This window comes from Pituophis catenifer, unplaced genomic scaffold, assembly GCF_029215685.1.
Source record: "Pituophis catenifer annectens isolate HBS135680 unplaced genomic scaffold, rPitCat1.0.hap2 SCAF_1, whole genome shotgun sequence".
NCBI lineage: Eukaryota > Metazoa > Chordata > Lepidosauria > Squamata > Colubridae > Pituophis > Pituophis catenifer.
Window position 1 is genome coordinate 270008700 of NW_027256881.1, and position 23927 is coordinate 270032626.

The window sequence follows — 23927 nt, forward strand, 5'->3', positions numbered from 1 at the left end:
AGGGGTCTATTGCGTACTGGTTATTATGTTTTCTCTCTTCAATGAAAGTTACATTCTTTGGTGTCATTCTCATTTTAATAAAATAGATTTTATCCTCTTCACAGCTGCCTACTTCACGGGTGTCAAACTTGCAGCATCATGTTGTCATCATATGATGTTTTGTGACATTTTTCCCATTCACAGAGTTGGGATGGGCATAGCTGGCATGTGATTCATCCAGCCCATGGGCCATCAGTTTGACACCCCTGGCCCTACTTATATGGAAGTAAATATATAGATCTTACTTTAAAATCCCACTATTGCTATCTTACTATTAAAAATATTCCTGTGATTTAAAAGCATTCCAGATGAATCTCAATGACAAAGATACAGGACTGATTTGTCATTGTTATCTGCACATAAATACCTTTTCAATTTCCCAGCCCATCCAGGAACTTTCTATTGTTCTGTTCAGCTTTTACATGTTTTTGAGATTAGGCAAGTACAATAAAGTGCCACCATGTGCTAACTAAATACTTTCATCAGCTTAGTGCCTGAAGAGAACTAGAGTTCTTGCAAAGGTAAATATTATTTAATTTCTAAGCAGAATTCTATATATTGGGATTTAAATGGAGGGGACTTGAAATAGAAGGGAAAGCTATCAAATTAGTTTGATATACATATTTTCCTTCATTCTTCAGTGGATTGATTGAGGCTAACAATAAAAATGAGAGAGAGAGGGAGGGAGAAAAGGAGAGTGCGGTGTATAATCAAGTACTCTTTCAATTTAAACTTAAAATACTATCATTGTGTCATGTGAAATTAATTTACAATTATATGTTTATAATATATTTATAATTATATAATTTAATATGATTTATGATAACCTCAAATGTTGTTTTAAGGGGAGAAAACCTATAGTATTGGAATAAGGAGAGCATTCTGCTATTCCTATGTAGCTGAGATAATAAAAACACTCTTTCTCAGAAAGTTTATTTATTTATTTTATTTATTTGTTCAACTTGTATGCCGCCTTTCTCCGAAGACTCAAGGTGGCTTACAATGCATTTAAAAACCATATATAAAAACATTAAAAATTAAAACATTAAAAACAGTTAAAACCCATTCACACCATTCATGGCCAGATCTCACCAGATCACAATAGCGAGATCAACGGCCCCAGGCCTGCTGAAAAAGTCTTCACCACTTTTCGGAAGGCCAATAGGGTGGGGATGGTCCAGATCTCAGGAGGTAACTGGTTCCAGAGAGCTGGGGCAGCCTGCCCCGTGGGCCTGCCAGCCGGCATTGTTTAGCTGATGGGACCCGGAGGAGACCAACTCTGTGGAATCTTACTGGTCACTGGGAGCTATGCGGTAGAAGGCGGTCTTGAAGATAGTTCCACATTGACCAATTATATCTCCCCCCTCCCCAAATGTATCTCCAAATGTAAAACATTTAATCAGGCTACTGCCTAATATACTATCCTTCTCCCATTTTTAATTTAATTTTACTGTCCATGAGTATTATATTAACCCTTGTTAAAGTGAAAAAGATGTATATCTTTTTCACTTTAATTTAAAGTGAAAACATGTCCCTTGGACATGGCCCATGGTTTAGGGACATTTTACATTATATTCCAAAACTGGGCTGGTACATCTATGTATTTACAGTCATTCTCAGTCTGTATATTGTGTTGTTTCATAAGCAAAAGAAAGCTTGAATCTCTACAAAATTAAATGGTTTTCAAAGGAAGTGAAACAATACTCCATCTTAATTGACACAAAGAAAACTGTTATATTGAAATGTATTCTTTTCTCTCCTTCCTTGGAAGAACAGAATAAATTATAGAATGTCTTCTATGTCATTGTAGTTATATGTACCTCTATCTTCTCTCTTCTCTGTGGGTAGCATGCCATGTTAATCACTTACTTTTCTGTTTCCATTAAAGCAATGTTTGTGTCTCCTTCACTTCGACAGCTTATTATTATGTCTACAATCTATCTACATAAGTATTAGGAGTTCCAAATGAGTGTCTTTTCTCTACACTTATCATCTTTTACCCCCTTTCTCCTTTCATTTTGGCAGTAAGTGGTGATGCTTTTGATTAGAACAATCTGGCATGTCAAATTATACCTTAAAGCCAGGATTGAGCAAATAATTAAAGAAAGACATAAAAACATTTCAACACTGATAATGGTTCTGGCAGAAAATGATGGACAGCATCTGGTTTCTAATCAAAGGCCTGTGTCAAAATCTCTGGAGGATGATTGAAAAAATGGATAAAGCAGGCTTCTTACTTTATTGTGTCACATTAGCTAAAGTAAGCACAGTGGCTACTTCAACCAGACAAAATGAAAATTGCATTTTCTACTTTTTATATAGTGATTATATATTGGGATGAAATGTGACTGTGCAAGATATTTGAGGAGATAGTGCCTCTATAAAGTACAGATTAATTAGCACATCTCAGATTGAATAACAAAACAACAGAGTTAGAAGGAATCTTGGATTTCTTCTAGTCCAACCCTCTGCTCAAGTAGAAAACCCTACACCATTTCAGACAAATGGTTGTCCAATCTCTTCTTAAAAACCTCCAGCATTGGAGCACGATCAATTTCTGGAGACAAATCATTCCACTGATTAATTGTTCTATCAGGAAATTTATCCTTGGTTCTAGGTTGGTTCTGTCCTTGATTAGAAATATACCAAAGAGAATAATACAAAGTAAAATACTTAAGTGTCTTAACAATGTATACCACAGGTGTTAAACTCCTGGCCTGTGGGCCGGATGCATCACACGCTGGCCATCCCCACCCCCATTTTAGCAAAGGGGGAAAACGTTGTGATACATCACATGATGACAACGTGACACTATGAGTTTGATACCCCTGATGTATACAGTCATGTAACTTTACAATATTCTCATAGAAATAACATATGGTTTAAGCATGCTTGAGTATATTAGAACAGTAGCAGAATGTGATATTATTCAATGAAAAAAATAGCAGGATCTTGCAATTTCACACTAGGACAACTGTTTCCACAAGTAGGGTATGTAACTAAAAGAAGCTTCAATGAGACAGGCAAGGATCCACCTATAAAAAAGTCAATGGCTATTTCTGAAACCTCAGGTTCCTATAAAGATGAGACAACATAGTTTATCCTTTTTTTCTGCAAATAATTATAAGACTGGAAAGGCATATAAGGGATCAGTGAGATGTAAAGTTACTCAAGAATCATTTTTATCAGACTCTAAGTTTAAGATGTGTCTGAACACCTGATCTCGGAAACTCCTTTGATATTTGCTATTTAATTTATGCACAAAGGGTCTGGACTTAGAATGGGCAAATTGAAATGGTTTGGATCAGAAAGGAGAGGAAAGACTATATAAACAAATTATTCTATTAGCAGCTATAGAAACTGAAACCTTTTGATGTATTGAGCACCAATTCTGCTTCCAGGACTATGCAGAGAAGTGTCTTACTTTGGTGAAGTTTCAAATGAAGGTCCCTTTTGAAGCCTTATAGAGCAAAACAATCATGTTGTTTCGCCTTACATTGCTTCAGAACCCCTTTCAGAGTTTTCCCCACAGAGTTTGTACTGTGACAGAAGTCTGAAAGGAGACTTCTACCTGTACATTCAAACTGATCTGCTTTGATATTGCTATGATAGTATCACAGCACTAGCTGAAGTTGTCCAGCCTGAACTACCTATGGACTATTCCCTAAACATTTTGGCCACTGCTACATTGAAGATGCCATTTGCTTCCTCCCAACCACTATGCTCCACCTTTAGCACATCTGTAAACTAGATATGGTTCATAATGTTGGCAGGAAATATTGCCAAATTTGCTTCAGAGAGACAAATCCGTATCACATCATACAGGCCTAAACCTTAATCACAATTGATTTTTTATAGATTGCATTTAAAAAAAAAAATCCACAGTATTTTCAATACGTGTATGTTTCAATTCCTGTTTTCTGTTTGGATTCTTGAACAAAGTTCTTATAAAGCCATATAATGAATAGATCATGTGACCCTCCATAAGCAGCAAACACAGATGACTTATAAAGATCACCACTGCTGAGCAGAATGTACATTCAATTTGAAATGAATATTTGTCCTGGGAAAAATAAAGAATTCATTCTAGGAAATAAATATTTGATATTTTATATAGTTTTTTTTTTTTAAGTGTACTCATTTCAAACTCATTCATAATCTACTCTACAACTAAGTTTTAAGTGAACTAGGTCTAAAGAAGTGTCTTACTGCAAGAAATAAAACTTTTTCCTTTCCTAACTCCTGCCCTATAAAATAAAACCTTTTTCTAAATAGTTATCAGTTGAACAATCCAGCCGCAAAATGACAAGTATAAAACATCATCCATCTGAAAGTAACAGATGAGGTTATCTGCAAAGCATTTTCTGACAGAAGGTACATGCCAAATCTTTCAATCAGCAAAAGAAATTAAAGTACAGTATATTACATTATGGTTCCAGTGACACCTTTTCACATCACCTCTATCATACTGCCTTCTGTCATCCTGAAACAACCAGCGGGAAGTTAACTGCACAAAGTGGCACCAGTCTTTTGTGTTCTTAACATACTTGATTCAAATTATGGACAATTTTAATATACAGTTTCCTTATGCATAAACTTGACTAGATGTGTAGGGGGAAAGGTAGACCCAAACCATTTTCTGGCCAATAGAAAAGCAGATTTAATTGAAGGATAACAAAATCCCATCCCTGATACTAATTAAAGAAGGTGATATAATTAGTGGCAAAGCCATAGTAGAGTGATAATAATGACATTGGTTGGCATATAGTTGATGATGCAGACAATGGCACCTTTAACAGGTTGCAATGTCAGTGTCCCTCTGCTGGCCTAAGGTACAGGAACTATTAAAACCTTTTCCTGGTCTTTGCAACTTTTTTCATAACTTCGCCTAACCCAATCTCACAGATCAGATGCTGCTGTTTCTGTATCCACCAATTCATAAACCAGCAAGGAGAAATATATTCATCAGTGGTGGATTGCTACTGGTTCGCCCCAGTTCGGGTGAACCAGTAGCAGTGGTGGTGGAAGGCTCTGCCCACCTGCCCAGAGTCATCAAATATGTTCTGCACATGTGCAGAAATGGCACGTGTGAGAGCGTTCGAACCAGTAGCAAAGGTATGTGAGACCTACCACTGATATATTCATCTGTTGAAGTAGAAAGCAAGAAAGCAAATTACCAGAGAGGATTGTTATTGTAAAATATCTGAAAGTAAGAAAAAAAAAATGCCCTATCTTTTCAAGGTGGCAGCGACATATCACATCCCCTGAGATAATTATTTCTTTCTATATTCCATCTTTCCCCATTGTACAGCTATGCCCCAACAGAGCAGAATTAAGGAAATGATATTAAGTACAGTTCAGTAAGCATTGGCCTGTGGCCTAAATTTCTGGTCAATTTGGATTAGGTGTGAAATTATTAATGTACCAGGTCTTCTTCTTGCCAATTGGTCCTTTAATCTGCCCTGTTAAGTCAGTGTCCACCAACCATATGACATCATTATGTTCTAACTCTGTATTTCATTAATGGAATTAATTGGAATTACTGGAAAAATCAGCCAGTAGAATAATGATCTTGCTCTGACCTGTATCTTAGACTGCTTAATATTCTTTTCGTGTTTAGGCTGTTGTCTGATCATTAATCATGTTTAGTTGTACCTGCAATTATTTTTTCATGTCCTTAATATGCCAATTTTATTACAGTGCCTACTCTCAGGAGGTTTATAACAGTGATTAAAGTGCTCTTAATTGTTGCATGCTTTTCTAGAATGCTTCAAAGTCATTGTGATCAAAGACTGGATGGAAGTTGGGTAAATGGCAAAGTTAATAACAAGTATAGAATGTTTTTATTTGGACTTATAAACATTTATGAAGTATCACATTTCCCAAGACTGTGAAATATATGCCATTTATGTTAAATGCCTTTCATTAAATGATATCCAATCTATCATGTGCATTTAGATAAATATCTAATGTGGGTGGATGAGTGGCAGACAGTAGTTCTCAGAACATGTTGTGCTATTCCCAAGTGTGTAGTATTCTCTAATACAATACTTTTTAAAAAATCCTTTACAAGCAGTTGGTAATTTTAGGTTATGCAGACTGATTAATTTGATAAAACCACAGATTACAGATGGAAGTAAATCAAACTGTATCAGCAAAGAATGATTTGTGATAAATGGATGTTAAAAGCTACATCAATAAAAGTTGGATGTTTTACCCTTTTAATAATATTTGTCTTTCTTCTGTTTGAGCTTTCAGATACATTCAGGTTACCTCTGATCCTTGGTTTCTTGTACATGAGCTAAGTGTGAAATATTTCCTGGAATTTTGTTCTTGTCATGAGTCATATTAGGATATAATATAAGTCTAACAAGTTGTCCATGCAATATATGTGTTCTATCACTTTAAATGTATTCTATAACTTTAAATGTAATGCTGAGTAATTGTACTGCTGAGTCATTGTAATGACTAATGACTGCTGACTGACTGCTGAATGCAATTATCATAATTGTACTGTTGAGTCATTGCACTGCTGACTTCACTTATCTTAAGTGGATAATTACTAGTGTAAACTGTATATAAGAAGGAAGCCGAGCTATAGTCATTGTTGGACCTGCTCTCATCATTGCTTGACTTCTTGTTAGAACTGTTACCATCGTGTGAAGGAGTTCTCATCGTGGATGGATATGCTACCATCGTGATTTGTTACCAGCGTGAATTACTGCTGTTTGTCTGGTAAGAAGATATCTGTAACTTCGGACTGATTTGAATGGCTAAAGACTTGGATTGATTAAAAGACTATGCAATTCTTTTTCACTACAAAGTAAAAACTTTGTTAAACCAGTTTGTATGTATTGTATTCATTGCTCTCAGTACCGTTTCTCTGTGCACTTACTCTGCTGGTTGGTAACACAACAATATCTTTAACATGTCATAAATTCATTGCTGAGCTTCATTCACTACTACTTTTCTTCAGAGAACAATTGATTCATCAGAATGTTGATACATTTTTTGCTTGTTTTGATCATTTCAATCATTTCATATACATTGATTCCAAGGGAAAATCCAGGCACTATGGAGTATGTAATCTAGCTAGCATAATGTGCAAGTGTCATTATCTTATGAAGGTGATTTTCTACAGATCCTTTTAAAACCTACACAATTAGAATAAATCATATTTAAATTTGTATGTTCTATCTTGGTTTACTAATTCTTTGCAAATGCTTTCTTGGTTCTACCAATACCTGTTACTGTTTCTTTCTTTTTTTAAAAAAATATGTATTACATAATTTTTATAAACAAAAACTGTAAATCTCAAATTTGTATCAACCTCTGATTTCTGCTTCAAGATGATGAATACACTACGTGTGAAGATTAAAGAGCTGTTTCATTACTTTCTGTTCAATACTGTACAGTCAGATGCCTGTGAAATCATACAACTGAAACTTCAGGAATAAGGGACATCTTTTTTTATAACATAATTTTATTAAACTTATTAGAAATGGCAATGAAAATAGTGGGAAAATTGGAAAAGGGAAAAAGAGAAGTGTAGGATAAAGGGGAGAAAACATTCACTTCTGACTCTTTTCAGTGCATTACAATGAACATAATATTATAGTCTCAACTTTTTACTTTGCATACTCTGTTTAGTCATTTCTATAACAAAAAACTCTAATCAATAAATCTAAAAGTCAAAAGTTCATTTTTTTTCCTATCTCAAGCACAAAATCCAGAAACAAAGTTAGATATATTTTTCTCTTCGATTAAAGCAGCTAATTTGGCTATTTCCACTAGTTCCATCAGTTTCTCCAATTATTGTTCCATTAGAGTGCAGTATTGTAGGCTGACTCTGCCCACTACCAGGAGTTCGATCCTGACCGGCTTAAGGTTGTCTTAGTGTTCCATCTTTCAGAAATCTGTAAAATGAGGATCCAGACTGTTGGGGGCAATATGCTGATTCTGTAAACTGCTTAGAAAGGGCTGCAAAGCACTATGAAGCGATATATAAGTCTAAGTGCTATTGCTGATACAGGAATTAATATAACTTTCCATTTTTCTGCATAAAGCATTCTCACTGCTGTCAACATGTAATAACAACAAAATTCTATTTTTTTCTCCAAGTCCTTTGTCCATTAGGATTAGAGGGTATATTGTCATTTCTATAGTCCAACATCTTCTTCTGATACCGGAGAGCACACTTAGCTATCATTACTATTGGCCATCTAGACATTTGTCCTTCATGAAAGTGTCCCAAACTCTTTTAAAGCTATACATGCTGATGATTGTTATTTGTGGAAGTAAATTCTATAATTTAACAGTGTGATGTATGAAGAAGTCCCTGTGGTCACCAAATCACTTTTTCTTGGTCATATCACTGTAGATGGGGACATTCATCTATTCAGATCACTTTCTAAAAAAATCAGTTTACATTTATTTTGATAGGGCTAAAGCCTCAGATCCTAAAGTGATATTGCATCTCTGCCAAGGCATTTACCTTACTAGATCAAAAGAATACAACCACTGTCATGCTACAATGATCAATGTCCTTACAGCTCAAACTATTAGTGACTTATCTTGCCTCTGCTAACTTTTCTAGTTATTCATCCATCTATCTTTTCTGCAATTTCCTCCCAGTTGACATTTTAGACAATGTAAGACTTTTCAATAAACTTTTAAAAAAATCTTTGCTGAAATTTTTCACTAGTGCTGTGCTAAACTTTTCTTTAGTGTATTTTTTCCTATTCTCATTAAACTTGATAAGAAAAAAATGCCTTCAAAAATTTATTCAAAATGGAGATAATGGTGGAAATAATAATATTCTCATGGATATGGTGGAAGATTTTTGATATCATGGCTGAATGCTCTTTTGCTATGCAATCATTGTTAAAAATGATTTGCACCCTTTTTTTGAGTGTCAAACCCTGGAGCTTTGGCAGATCAGGCTAATTTAATTTAGATTACCAGGAGTCTAGTCAAGCTCAACTGTCTGATCAAAACAGAAAAAACCCATAAAATCTTGCAGAGGAAAATATATTTTGGAAATTCGAGGACCTCCATTTAGCATGTGAAATTATTCAATTTTTTCCTACATTTTTGCCAGAATATTGAATATCCAATTTCAGGATACTAATAAAGTTCCAAATGTGGAAATGGTATGTCAAGGCAGTGCTTTGTTTTTTGATTCTGTAATTTCTGAAGTTTATTGTACATTTAGGTTACAATTTATAAAGAGACCAGCCAAGTTTAAAAAACTTCTGTTTGGATCACCAATAGGGTGAGAGCTACAGTACATGCATCTTAGATGTGGTGGGAACCCGTATCAATTTATGCTGTATTTGGAGAGGCATCCATGAGGAACATAAAGAAGTTGAGCTCAGAGAGCAGCTCAAGTCCTTCATTACAGGTAGCCCTTGATTTACAATCAGTGGTGGGCTGCAACCGGTTTAACAATTTCAAGCGCACACGGGCCTAACGCACTTGTGTGCAGCATTCAAAATACAGCAATTTGAAGCTCAGCTGCTTACCTTGTAAGGCAGCCCCGGTAAGTAGAACAGTGGAAGTGCAGAAATCAGCTCTGCAGTGTGAATCAGCTGAGCCAGAAAGAAGGAAATATAGGACAGGATAAGGCGGGGGTGGGTGGGCGGGGCCAACTGATCATCAGAACTACCGGTTCACCCAAACCGGTCCAAACCGGCAGCAGCCCACCACTGCTTACAATCATAGCTGAGCCTGGAAGTATGGTTGTAAATCATTGTGGTCATTCAGCAGATCACCATGTGATCATGCTTGATTATACAACCTTTTTTGTGCCAGTCGTTAAATAAACATTACTATCCTTAAGAAAATGCTGTGATTGTTAAGCAAATCTGTTTTACCCCATGGATCTTTTTTTTTTCCTGGAAATTGCTGGAATTTGCTTACAACTGATAAAAGAAAATATGATCATAGGACCATGGGCCATGGTCCTACAGCCATGACCATGGGCAAACAGCCATAAATGTGAGCCAGTTACCACACATCCAAAATATGATCATGTGAATGCAGGCAGTTGCATTCAGTAGAACTTTGAAATCAGATTGTAAAAACTTTTTAGAGGGTCTATCCTAACTGAATGGTTGAAAACAACTGGTTGTTAAGGAAGGACTACCTAACTGGGTAAAGAATGTGCACAGCTATCATCTTCATTAATTTTAGCTCATAATGCAGTATCTATAATGGTAATCTTTGGTTAAATTGCTTGTTTTAAAAGATACTTAATATTTTGGATGTTTGAAATGATGCCCTACCTGTAGTTTGGCTCACACTACTTTCCACTGATTTTGAATAGTTTTGTTGATTCCTTGAGCATTCACAAGCTTATATTAAGAATCAGTAGCAGTATTTATGCTAGTATCTTATCACAGTTAGATCAGAGGACAACATAATAATTTGGAATCTTGTTTTCAGTATTGTACCAGTGCTTATTATCTGAATTTTCATTGTGTGTGTGTATTCCTATAATTGGTAAAAATACTTCAAATACAGTGTTGTCTTTATTGGTAACTCAAATCAACCCTCTCCCCACCCCGGATCGCCCACCCCAAATTAAGAAGCTTGTCATATAGCTTGCATGTTCCCTTAGGTTGGTTTAGTCTTTTGTCTTCAGCATTAAACAGATTTAATTTCCAGTCCACTCAGCTTCTTAATATTGTGAATATAGTAGTGGAACATTGGCATTCTGTCGTTTTACTCAGGCAATAAATTTAGGCCCTGCTCTGTTCATATTATTTCTATATTATAAGTTCTGAAAATAGTAAAATCAATAATACATCTTATGTAGAGAAACTATGGTTATTCTGTGAAATATATTCCTAAATTCAAAATATCTAACTTGAGTCTATCTGTCTGTCTATCAATCATCCATCCATCTTCTGGTATTTATCTGTTTCTGATCTTAGCCAAAATGTTTTGCTCAAATTGTCTCTCCAGTGATGGCAAAGAAAGTGGTATCAAAATGGGCTTTTTCAGGAAAGTGCATAGAAAGAGCCTTGATAGTACAAGGGTTTAATGCACCCTGTTATTAACACAGCTGCCTGCAATTTCTGCTGGTTCGAATCTCTCCAAGGCTCAAGGTTGACTCAGCCTTCCATCCTTTCTAAGGTAGGTGAAATGAGGACCCAGTTTGTGGGGGCAATAAGCTGACTTTGTATAAAATATACAAAAGAATGAAGGCTATTGCTTAACGCATTGTAAGCCGCCCTGAGTTTCCGGAGAAGGGCGGCATATAAATCAAATTAAAAAAAAAAAAATCCAGTGTTTATCAGTGTAACTCCTTTTTATCTGAACCTTAATATTCTTAACCATGAAAGGAAATCATAAGGGTTCCCCCCTCCCCAAAGGGAATTGTTAGTGACTGCTGATCTAAACAGACCAATTGCTTTGGTACAATTTCCTATCCCAAATAAAACGCCCCACATAATGTCTTAATGTCGACAAATACGTTTTCTCCTCCTTTCCTTTGGTAATGAGTATGAGTGCTAATTGTTCCTAATTTAGTTTTGATGGGTTCATATCTAATTAGCACTTAAAGTTTTTTTAACCAACTTAAAGAGATGTTCTAATGAAAAAGAGTAATTACCTTTTTCATACTTGCACAAAAGATGTCTAATGATAAGAAAATCATTTTCATATTTTTGCTTGTTCTAACAAGTGCTTTGATTTCTCAGATATCATTTCCTCCATTCAAAAATCTTCAGCCTTTGATTTTTAACATTTTTCTATTCTTCAGAGCTGTGCATTGATTGCTCTGGTGACTAATGAATCTCGGTAATTATAAGACTTTCCTAAAATAATCCAGATTGGTAAAAGGGTAATCACTGTTGAAAGGAAAGACATTCTATTTACAATACAGTTTGAAACTGGATGATTTGGCTAAAAGCTACTGCTCAGAGGAAGCCACATTTTATAATATCTGATTCATGCTTTCAAAGATATTAGTGAAATATCATTATTTCTTTTTATTTAAAACAATGATACATGTGATTATGATAAAGAGCTATAGCCATGGTAAATATGACATGTATTATATATTATTTCTATATATACAGAGGATATAGAAAGTTTACATGCCCCTGTTAAATTGCTAGGTTTTTGACATATAAATCAGACCAAGATAAATCAATTCAGATTTTTTTCTGAATGTAGCATATAGTATAAACTGTACAATTCAATTTAAAAACAATTTGAAATCTTTTTTAAGGGGGAAAACTTAATAAAACATGCACCTTCCTTGTAAATTGTTCCAAAGTTTTAGATTACAAGGACATCATCTTCTTTAGGTCACTCCACAGATTTTCAGTTGGATTCAGGTCTAGGGCTCTGGCTAGGACATTCCGAAACTTTGATATTCTTCTGGTGAAGCCATTCTTTCAATGATTTGGGGGTCTGCTTTGGGTCATTGTCAGTTGAAAGGTGAAATTCCTATTTATCATCAGCGTTTTAGCAGAGGTCTGAAGTTTTGTGTCAAAATTGACTGATATTTGGGAACTATTCATAATTCCCTCCATCTTGACTAAAGCCCCAGTTTCACCTGATGAAAAGCCGTCCAGAGCATAACAATGCCACCACATTGCTTCACTGTACGTATGGTGTACTTTTGGTGATGTGCAGCATTATTTTTGCAGCAAAGTGCTGGAATTATGGCCCTTGATCTCATCATTTCTTTGTAAGAAAAAGCTTCTGTCTTCCCACTCCACCCCACAATCCAGATATGAAGACTACAAGAGATTGTTATCACATGTAGTGCACAATCAGCAAGAAACTCTTTTAGCTGCTTTGATATTGCTGTATGTCTCTTGGCAGCTTCTTGGATTAGTTTTCTTTTTGTTTTTCCCATCAATTTTGGAAGGATATCCAGTTCCTGGTAATGTCACTATTGTATCGTATTTTCTCCACTTGTTGATGGCTGTCTTCATTGTGTTCCATGGTAGATCCAATCCTTGGAAAAAAAATTTGTACCCTTCTCCTGACTGACACCTTCCAACAATAAGATCCCTTTGATGCTTTGTAAGGTCTTTGCAGACCATGATTATTGTTGTAAGAGGCAGTTGAGTAAATGTCAAAGAAATCCTGCTAGAACAACTGAACTTTATATGGGCTTGATCAGAGTCACTTTAATTGATGGCAGGTATGTACTGATTACTATTTATCATCAGTTTGAATGTGATTGGTTAATTCTGAACATAGCCACATCCCTACTTATAAGAAGGTGTGCAGACTTATGCAGCCATATTATTCTAGTTTTTTATTGTTATGTTATTGTTTTGCTTGGGTTAGTGGTATATATAGTTTCTTTTGATTATTGCTTAATTTCTTCTATGCCACCTAGAGCCACCCAGAGTTGGCATGGTATGCAAGCCAAAACCATGTCCCCCCACTCATAAGATATCTACATAGGTGTACATTAATGTTGTATTTGCAAGCTTGTATGTGGACAACCTATTACAAATATTACAAGAAATAATTGTTCTCTGGCTTTGTAGAAGAGTGAAGTTCAAATCTGCTGTGTGCCAACTGCACTTCTGAATATCTCATATAAATGTCAGCCAGGGCTCAGGTGAATCTAGAGCAACCTGTCCATTCAGTAAGACATTTAATGGTTTTTTTTTTTATGGGTTCCAGTATATGCATGAATGATGGGGCAAAAGTACTTGGCCAAGAATGCTTAATGATACTGTGGTACATCACTGTTCCACAGTGATGATACCACATGCTTAATGATACTGTGATACATCCTTTTTTATTATTACTATTCTCAGACATTTTCTCTTTTACAAGGACTAGACATAAGAAATAAAAATAGTCTTGCTTCAACATTGGCAGTATTCCCAAGAGTTGTTCCTGATAAGCACATTCCCTGCCATTGTTCAAATGATGTTAGCCTCCTGTAGATAACTGCAGTTTCAGCATGAATACTTCCTGGAGAAAAGCCAACATGCACAGAATTGGGTTTTATACAAAGTCTATTATCCTGTAAATATGTGTGATGACATAATTTGACTAATGCTGGTGGGATTGGGTCTTACCTTATACCTAATGCTGGTAGGATTGCGGCTTATCTGTTACCTTATAACAGCTTTTATTAATAACTAGTGTATGTTCTACAATTTTGGAAAACTATACCATTGGTACCTTTAAAGTTAAGGGCTACTATCCTAAAGCAACCTAATTTATTTTCAATAACTACAATGTCTTAGTATTTATTTTGAACAGTAGCTTTCTCCCTTTTTCCTTCATTTTTAGTAGGTAAATGTCAATAGTTCTACCATCACAACAGTTAGCATGTGCCTCTAATTAATTCTTAACCAGTTCATCAGCTGTAAGTTTACTGTGAAACCAGATGGCTTTAAATTTCTAAGATATCCAGCAGAGGTTTTTTAGGAGGAAAAAAAAATTCCTGCTTATAAATTCTGTCCTCGGTCCAGGTTTGCTAATAGGCATTCAATATGTGTTCTGATTCAAGGTGAATTAAATTACTCTGAAAAATGAAAAATGGGGAAAGCTTTTGGCAGCTTGATTCACTGGCAAGGACAGGGGATTGGGAATCAAGAGTCCTGCTTCACAGGATAAAATTAGGAAAATCACTTTGCACACATCTGTCCTTGCAACTGGAGGACACCAGTAGAAACATTGAAAGTTTTCCTTTTCTTTCTTTTAATAGTCAGTCAAATCCAATCCATTGTCTGTGGCTCCATCAAATTGCTCATATGATCTAGAAAAGTGTCAGAGGCTGGTAACAATGTGTTGCTTTAATAATGTGTTGTTTAAGGGCATAAGTTTATCATAGTATGTGTTTGTTTGTGTGTGTATGCATATCAGGGGTGAAATCCAGCAGGTTCTGACAGGTTCTGGAGAACCGGTAGCAGAAATTTTGAGTAGTTTGGAGAACTGGCAAATACCACCTCTGGCTAGCCCCAGAGTGGGATGGGAATTTATTTATTTATTTATTTTATTTTATTTTATTCAACTTATATACCGCCCTTCTCCCCAGGGGGACTCAGGGTGGTGGACAGCCAAACTTAAAACACATATAGTACAAAAGTTAAGAAAAAACTAAAATAAATTAAATCATCGGCATTTCCAATTTAAAATCCCAGATCTGCAAAATCGAAAAGTTCCCAATTTAAAACTCAGAATCAATAAAATCAAAAATTTAAAAAACCCCATTAAAACCATTTAAGCTAGGCCAGCTTGTTGGAATAAATAAGTGTTCAGGGCCTTTCAGAAAGCGCCCTGAATGGGTGCTCCATTCGGGAATGGAGATTTTGCAATATCCTTCCCCCAGGAGTGGGGAGGGAATGGGGATTTTGCAGTATCCTTCCCCTAGAGTGGGGTGGGAATGGAGATTTTGCAGTATCCTTCCCCTGCCATGCCCACCAAGCCATGCCCACCAAGCCACACCCACAAAACCAGTAGTAAAAAAAATTGGATTTCACCACTTATGTATATGTACGGAAGAACTGAGGGAGCAACTTGATGATCTTGACTGAATTTAATGATCTTAAATCCAAATACCATGGAGCCTTGGTAGTACAGGGGTTTAAGGCACCCTGTTATTAAGCTGATTATTAAGACCAGCTGCCTGCAATTACTGCAGGGTTCGAATCTCGCCAAGGCTCAAGGTTGACTCAGCCTTCCATCCTTTCTAAGGTAGGTAAATTGAGGACCCAGTTGTCGGGGCAATAAGCTGACTTTGTATAAATATACAAAAGGATGAAGGCTATTGCTGAGCACATTGTAAGCCGCCCTGAGTCTTCGGAGAAGGGCGGCATATAAATCAAATTAAAAAAAAAAATAACAATCAATTGCCTTATTAAACTCAGTTTGTTTAAAAAATAGTCAGAAATATTTCCATGGATGGAATGGGGTTCTGGCATGTATCTTCCTTTATTTTTTTACATTTGTTTTTCCTATGGTCTTCAACATCCAAGCTTCCCCATACTTGGATGATTCAATCATAAGTAGATGGCATGAGGAAACACCGCCCGTGGAACATCTTTAGATCATGAAACAGATGGGCAGCCCTGGATATTGAAAAGGAATGAAGTGGTATACAGTAAGAGTTACACTATTGGCCTCTACCAATTTGCAAAAATGCCATCAAATAGTAGAAATTAAAAAGTTGTAAAGAATCCTGAGCATTAGGAGAAAACCAGGAGACTCTTGCGAAGAAAAGGTATATACAGGACAGGATTCGGGAATTGATAGAAGATGCAGTTTGTGATGCACACATTACATGGACCTGCTTATATTGTTTTTGAAATATAGTCGTAACTAAGAACTCCTTGCAAAGTAATCCATAGATCAGTTAGTCGGAGTAGATACCTTGAAATCAATAGAAGTTTAGATAATCTTGATTGTACTAAGTATGCCTACATTCTGATTTCAACCTCTAGTATTTATTTTGGGCACAATTTATTGGGATGTTCTGCAAAACTCAATTATTATGAATGACCAATCCATACTGTACCATGAAGATAGAGCCAAAAGATTGCAAACATGCAAAACAATCTATATATTTAAGGTGTTTTGGATATATTAGTGCCTTGAGTTATTTGTAAAAATAATAAAGCCAAAATTAATTAATTAATATTTATTTTATATACTAACTATATAATACATAATATTTATGTGCCTTTTACAGAATTATTAACTGGAAAAAGAGAAACCTCCATTTGTACATTCTAAACAACAACAATAATTATCAACAGCCTGTGTTTTTTAAAAATGATAACTAAGCTAAAAAGTGGAAAAAACATGGTATCTGTCAGGAAATCCTAAATGAAATGTAATTACTATTTGCAGAATGCAGTTTAATATCAATGGATTATAGTTTTGTTCCATTTGAAAGGTAATTTATCTGGAGTTCATTGATATACAAAAACTATTTCTGTAATAGAAAAGGAAACTCTACATTAGAGATTTGTTTAGACAAATACATGAAATAAGAAGGCTTTAGTCATTAAAAACAAATGAAATAGTTTTCATAACCTCCTTATTCTGCTACACAGTACGTTATGCAAATAATACAATTGAGCACTTCCAATAATGCTATTGAAAATATGTTTCAATGTAATCATTGGAATATAAGAATTGTCATTTAATAGCAAGTTTCATAGCAACAGATAAAGCTTGATAAAGAAATTGGACATAATCTAGCAGAGAATGAATGTTATGGAAAAGTTATTTAATGCTTCTGAAGGAATTTCTCTGAATAATAATAATAATAATAATAATAATAATAATAATAAGAATAAGAATAAGAATAAGAATAAGAATAAGAATAAGAATAAGAATAAGAATAAGAATAAGAATAATAAGAATAAGGAGAAGGAGAAGGAAGAGAAGAATAAGAATAAGAGGAAGAAGAAGAAGAAGAAGAAGAAGAAGAAGAAGAAGAAGAAGAAGAAGAAGAAGAAGAAGAAGAAGAAGAAGAAGAAGAAGAAGAAGAAGATGCCAGAGTTGAAGAAAAAGAACTGGAAAAAATCATGAAATATCACGACCTGGCCATCGAAACTACATGGCTATGGATGAAACATATAACAGTGATACCCATTGTCATCGGGGCACTTGGTACCATGTTCAAGAATTTTATAAGATACATCAACAAATTACAGCTTCCTGCAATAACACCAGCGGAACTGCAAAAAACTGCGCTACTCAGAACATCATATATTTTAAGAAGATACTTAGTTGATACCTAGGATGCTGGCAGCAACCCATATCAACCATTAGCACCAGTATTTGTGACACATTTTTAAATGTTCAGTTAACTGAGTTTCATGTTTAATGAATAAAAGAGATAATAATCTGTTATGCATATATGAGATTACTGTCCTTAACAGCTATTTAACTAAACATTGTGTATGACCATGTATATTATAATTGGGTAAAAAGATTGAAATATAAACTCTCTGCTAATACAAAAAAAACAAAACAAAAAAACCACTCCCCAAGACTTTATTTTTCTTTTTTTTACTAACTTTTGGAAAGGACATTGGCTAAAATGGAGAGCTATAGTTCACTCACCTTAAGTTTTCTGTTGAGTGATTAAAAATCCTATTGATGTTGGTTCAGTTTTGGGCAGGACAACTGTAAAAAGTACAAATTTTAGTTGGGGAAAGATATTTTCCCACAATATCTGCAGTAAATTAGGGTGAAAGATAATAATGGTAATAATTAATTTACCTTCTTATCCAAAATACTGCAGGTAGATTAAAGAATTACTAAAATAGTAAACAAAATAATAAATGCAATAGAAAATAATAGATATGGAGCCATAAAGTAAAATATTGTGAATAAGAAAAAGATGCCAAAGGCCGGCCAATTTAATTCAAAATTGAATATCATACTGAAGACCATTTTCCATTTATTGTCTGCTTAAGCAAAATATTATGATATAGTATATATTTGGAGAAGATAAATAGCATAACAAGAGCACTTTGAAAAGTATACACAGTATTAGGGATTATACTATAAAAATACAGATTATACAAGACTACTTATAAAAGTGCATAAATATAGTGTGTGTGTTTGTGTGTGTGTGTAAAATATGTTAAACGTGATATAATATGTGATTGAACCATACAGCTTTCCCTGATCCACACTTATTGGCAATAAATTAGTCTTTTCAGAATTTAGTCAAAATATTTTTAAATTGCAATTAACAAATCGTTTGTCAATCATATTGTAATTATATTTTTGCATATACATAGATTTTTATTCTTACGATTATTTCATACTTTAGCAAACTTTTTCATATGTTTTAAATTCCTCATCTTTAATGGATGGTTAAATGAAACCACATAAGCACACCTCCCTGTGTAAATATAGTGATTTTTTAAAAAACAAAAACTATGATTCGATAACATTTGACTTGATTTTACTTCTCAATACTTTCTTGATAGGCAATATCTATTTCTAGATATTACATCTCTTTGCAAATTAAATATGCTATGGGTTACATCACAGATATGCCTCACTATCAATTAATAACATGTGCTTGATGTGCCTTCATTCTTGTGCTTTACTGGAAGCAAATGTCTTCATTGGCAATTATGTAGGAAACAAAAAGGAATAAAACAGCGGAAGTGAATTTAACATAAGAATAAGATGTAAATGGAATTACTGTTGCAATAAAATATTCCATTATTTTCATACCTCAATTATCTCCCATTAGTTTATTATTAGAATAAAATGACTGCTTTGCCAGTGGTGGATCACATCAAACTGAAGATTAACTATTATTAATATTTTATCAGTCTGGGATGCATTAACAATAGAGGATTAGCTATGCATAGAATTCTTAAATTTCAGGAAAGCAATGCTGTATTTTTTTTTGCCACATTATATTAGCAGAAGAATTAACCAAGAATTACAAATTGTACAGGACTAAAAGCTAGCATTTTCCAAAGAAAAGAAAGTGGAACACTGAATGAAGTCCAATATTAGTCTAATATAGTTGGTCTGACTAGTCAGTCAGATGTTTAGACTGGGTTTGCATTTTGGTCCACATATCAAGGCCTTCCCAGGCACCTTGGACAACAGATGTTGTTTAATAATATTAAAAGTATCATCACCTTTGGCAATTCACTTATGGTGATTTTATTAATGTTGATAATATTCACGTGGTGTTTTAGTTGCTTTGGATTTGTACCCAAGACCCCTACTATCTTTGGGTGTGGTTTTCTGCACAGTTGTTTTATTTGTATTTTGTGACACCCCCCCCCCCCCCCAATTCTTTCTCTTCTATTCTATTATCCAAAGTTTTTTGTCTTTCTAATCAACAATTGTTAAGTCTCCGGTGTTTTGTGGTAGCTATTGGTCTTTCTGAATTCTAATGTCCCAGACGACTTAAACTTCTTTATTTTCTATTACCTTATCTAATTTGTGGTCCCATGAGTTCTTGCTTACAGGCAAACAGTATTTCTTGGAGATATTCCAATGCACCTGTGTTACTACTTTGTCATGCCGTTGTTTGTAGTCAGTGTGTACAATCTTCTTGCAGCAGCTAACCAGGTGGTCCATTGTTTTTTTCAGCTTCTATGCCAAGGTAGTATTTGATGTCTGCTGCTATCATCTCTGGTTTTGAATACATTTATTCATAAGGCTTGGTCTTGTGCAGCTAGAATTCACCCCTTTGTCTCTTTCTTCAACTTTCCTGTGTAACAATTGCCAGGTCTGCAGAAAGAACCAGAACACAAAATATAAGCTGAGTGGACACAACCTTGTAGATGACCCTCACTCTGTCAAGGACCTTGGAGTACTCATATCTAATGATCTAAGTGCCAAAGCCCACTGTAACAACATCGTCAAAAAGGCATTAAGAATTGTAAACCTAATCTTGCGTAGCTTCTTCGCTGGTAATATCACACTACTAACCAGCGCATACAAAACATTTGCTAGACCAATTCTCGAATACAGCTCATCTGTCTGGAACCTGCACTACATATCGGACATTAATACTGTACAATTGAACATGTCCAGAAATATTTCACAAGAAGAGTCCTCCACTCTGCTTGCAACAAAATACCTTATGCCACCAGACTTGTAATTCTGGGCTTAGAAAATTTAGAACTACGCCGCCTTCGGTATGACCTAAGCATAGCTCATAAAATTATCTGCTACAATGTCCTACCTGTCAATGACTACTTCAGCTTCAACCACAACAATACACGAGCACACAATAGATACAAACTTAAAGTGAACCACTCCAAACTCAATTGCAGAAAATATGACTTCACCAACAGAGTGGTCAATGCCTGGAATGCACTACCTGACTCTGTGGTTTCATCCCAAAACCCCCAAAATTTTAACCTAAGACTGTCTATTGTTGACTTCACCCCATTCCTAAGAGGTCTGTAAGGGGCATGCATAAGAGCACCAACATGCCTCCGTCCCTGTCCTAATGTTTCCACTATTTGTATCTATTTTATATATCCAATCTATGTTTATACTTATTACCTAATACGTTCTTGACAAATAAATAAATAAATAAAATAAATATTATCTGCTTTGCTTGCTAGTTCTTTTCTGTCCTGGCCATATCATACATTGCCTTGCTGTGTCTCTTTTCTATTCTTCATTTGGTCTTTGTTGTAGGCCAGTTTGGTCCCTTACAACTCAGTAAGCCCACATAGTATACTAGCTTCAGTGTATTTTCTTCACTTTTCTTCAGATATTCTTTCAATGCCCCTTTTTCTACTTCAACCATCTGGCGTACTTACAACATTTCATGCCCGTCTATTTTCCTTACATGGAAAACATAACTGCATGGGTGAATGGCATGATTCAATGTCATTATTTTTCTAGACCAGGGCTTTTAGTTCTCTTTGTATTTAGTCAACTATTTCAGCTATAACTAGAATTGCCCAGGTATTAATTGCCTTGATGATATTTCTTCCACTGAATTTGGGTGTTAAAATCTTTACTCTCATGATATATTCACTCCTAACCCTTCTTTTGATTTCAGTGTTCTAAATATTGTCAGCTTGAAGGATGGCCAGGTATTTGTAGTAGTCTTCTTTGTCAAGGCTTTTCCACAGATGGGATAGGCAGATGTTACTATTTGATGGTTTAGATACCGTATTTTTCGGAGTATAAGTTTTGGGGGAGGAAAATAGGAAAAAAGCTGATTGGCAGGTGGATCGGCCTCCTGGAATACCCCCAATCAGCTGTTCCCAGAGGTAAATTGTAGCAATAGGTTCCTTGGTTGTGAGCTCTTTCCCTTGCTTTTTCTTTCTTTCTTTCCTTCTTTCTTTCTTTCTTTCTTTCTTTCTTTCTTTCTTTCTTTCTTTCTTTCTTTTTTCTTTTTTGCTTTTTTTTTGTGCCTCTGAAACTTCTGAAACTCTTGTTTCAGAAAAAACCTTTTTTTTGTGCCTCTGAAAGCCTCCGAAACAGCTTCAGAAAAAAAAAAAAGTCTCTGAAGCTGTTTGGGGGCTTCTTTTCTGAACCTCTGTTTCTAGGCTTCTTTTCTGAAGCTGGGCGGGGCTACATTCAGAGTATAAGACGCACACAGATTTCCACCCTCTTTTTTGGGGGGAAAAAGGTGTGTCTTATACTCCGAAAAATACGGTATATGTTAAATATATATGGTGTTTAATAAAGCCTCATTTTGCAATTGATTGATAGTGATTTTGTTAATGCCGATTAGAATTAGAATTATTATTATTCAGTGATCAAATACGATTTCAAAGGAGAAGTTATATATCCACATTTATAAAGAGCTTGTGTAAACCCGAGATACCCTTTAAAAAACATTGCTCAAACATTACTTGTCTTGGGCAATAAAAGCTACACTGGCTACAGAGGGTAGTTCCCAAAAACTGAAAAGAAGCGAAGTACCTACAGCATTCTAAGTGGCCAGCAGGAAGATTCCATTTCTGATTTATGTCAGCAGCCACATTGTGGATGGAGTCTGATAGACTGTACTTGTGTGGGTGTGGTGTGGTGTGGTGTGGGAGAAACAGGGCCAAGAGCAGAGGGAAAATAGGTCTTTTAAGACTGGAACATCTAAATTTGACTTCAGTTGTGGGCTAAAGATAAGAAGAGAATAACTACTTCACAAGGATCTGGCTTTTAAACAAACAAACAAAAACCAAGCATGATTAAAAGGGCATATTTAATCTGCAGTTAGGGGACATGAGGACAAGCCCTTAGAAGGCTGTAAAACTCCATCATAGTGATGGAATTGGGCTCTTTGGGTAAAGAAACAAATAACAAATCAATACTTACTTTTAATTAATAAATGTTTGGACCACCTATGGATACATCTATCATACTGAATAAAAAGGGAGCCAGGGCATGAAAACTCATCTCTCATCTCTGCCCCTTCATGAAGGCAATCCTGCATATCAAAATGTGCTTGCCAGCAATTGAGGCAACATGCTTGGCTTGTTGTTTAAATTAATTGCCTAAAAGGCATTACTGGGGGGAATAGAGTTAAACAATTGTTCCTCCTGAGCAGCAAATGAAGCATTGATATAAGCCATCAATAAGCTTTTCCCCATTTCCAGAATTTTATACTTCCTTTTCAGGATGAAACAAGAAATTGCATTAGCCAGGACAAAAAGCTAAACTGATTTAATGTAAATGTAATTAACCCAAAATTGTATTGATTATATGAGATTAATGTGATTGTTCTTCAGATCATAGGTTTTCCTTTTTCTCACATTAAAGAATAAACATTTGGGGCAAATTATAATGGAACAACCTCTCTATGAGAGAGGGAGGAGGACATGCATTATATACTTCAGCTTTAATAAGTTTTGCTATGCCATTTACATGTGTGTGTGTGTGTGTGTGTGTGTGTGTGTGTGTGTGTTTGTGTGTGTGTGCTTCTATTTACCAGGGGTGTCAAACTCATGTCATCACGGCGGTGTCACATGATGCATCATGACTTCCCCCCCTTCACTAAATCGGGCATGGGCGTGGCTATCTTGTGATGTATCTGGCCCATGGGCCACGAGTTTGACAGCCCTGCTCTTTAGGGTCAGCTTGAAACATAGTACTTCATTCTTCTGCATGGTAGAGTCAGTCCTGGAAGTAACAAAGCAGATGGTTTGTATTTAAAAGATACCAGCATTACTCTCCAATTCCTTCACTTAAAACAATTACTATTAGAACTGAAAAAAAAATCCATACGTGAATTGTTACAAGGAAGAAATCTGCTCGACCTGAGTAAACCATCTTAAACATACAGTCATTTTCTGCATGAGAGATAAGGCAGGATAGAGATGAAGTTAAAAGGGTTTATCTTGGTTGGTCAATAGACTTTTATAGACAATTGATTTTGTAGATGACAGGAAATATGACCTACTTTTAAGAGACTTTTGCCTTTCTTTCTTTCTTTC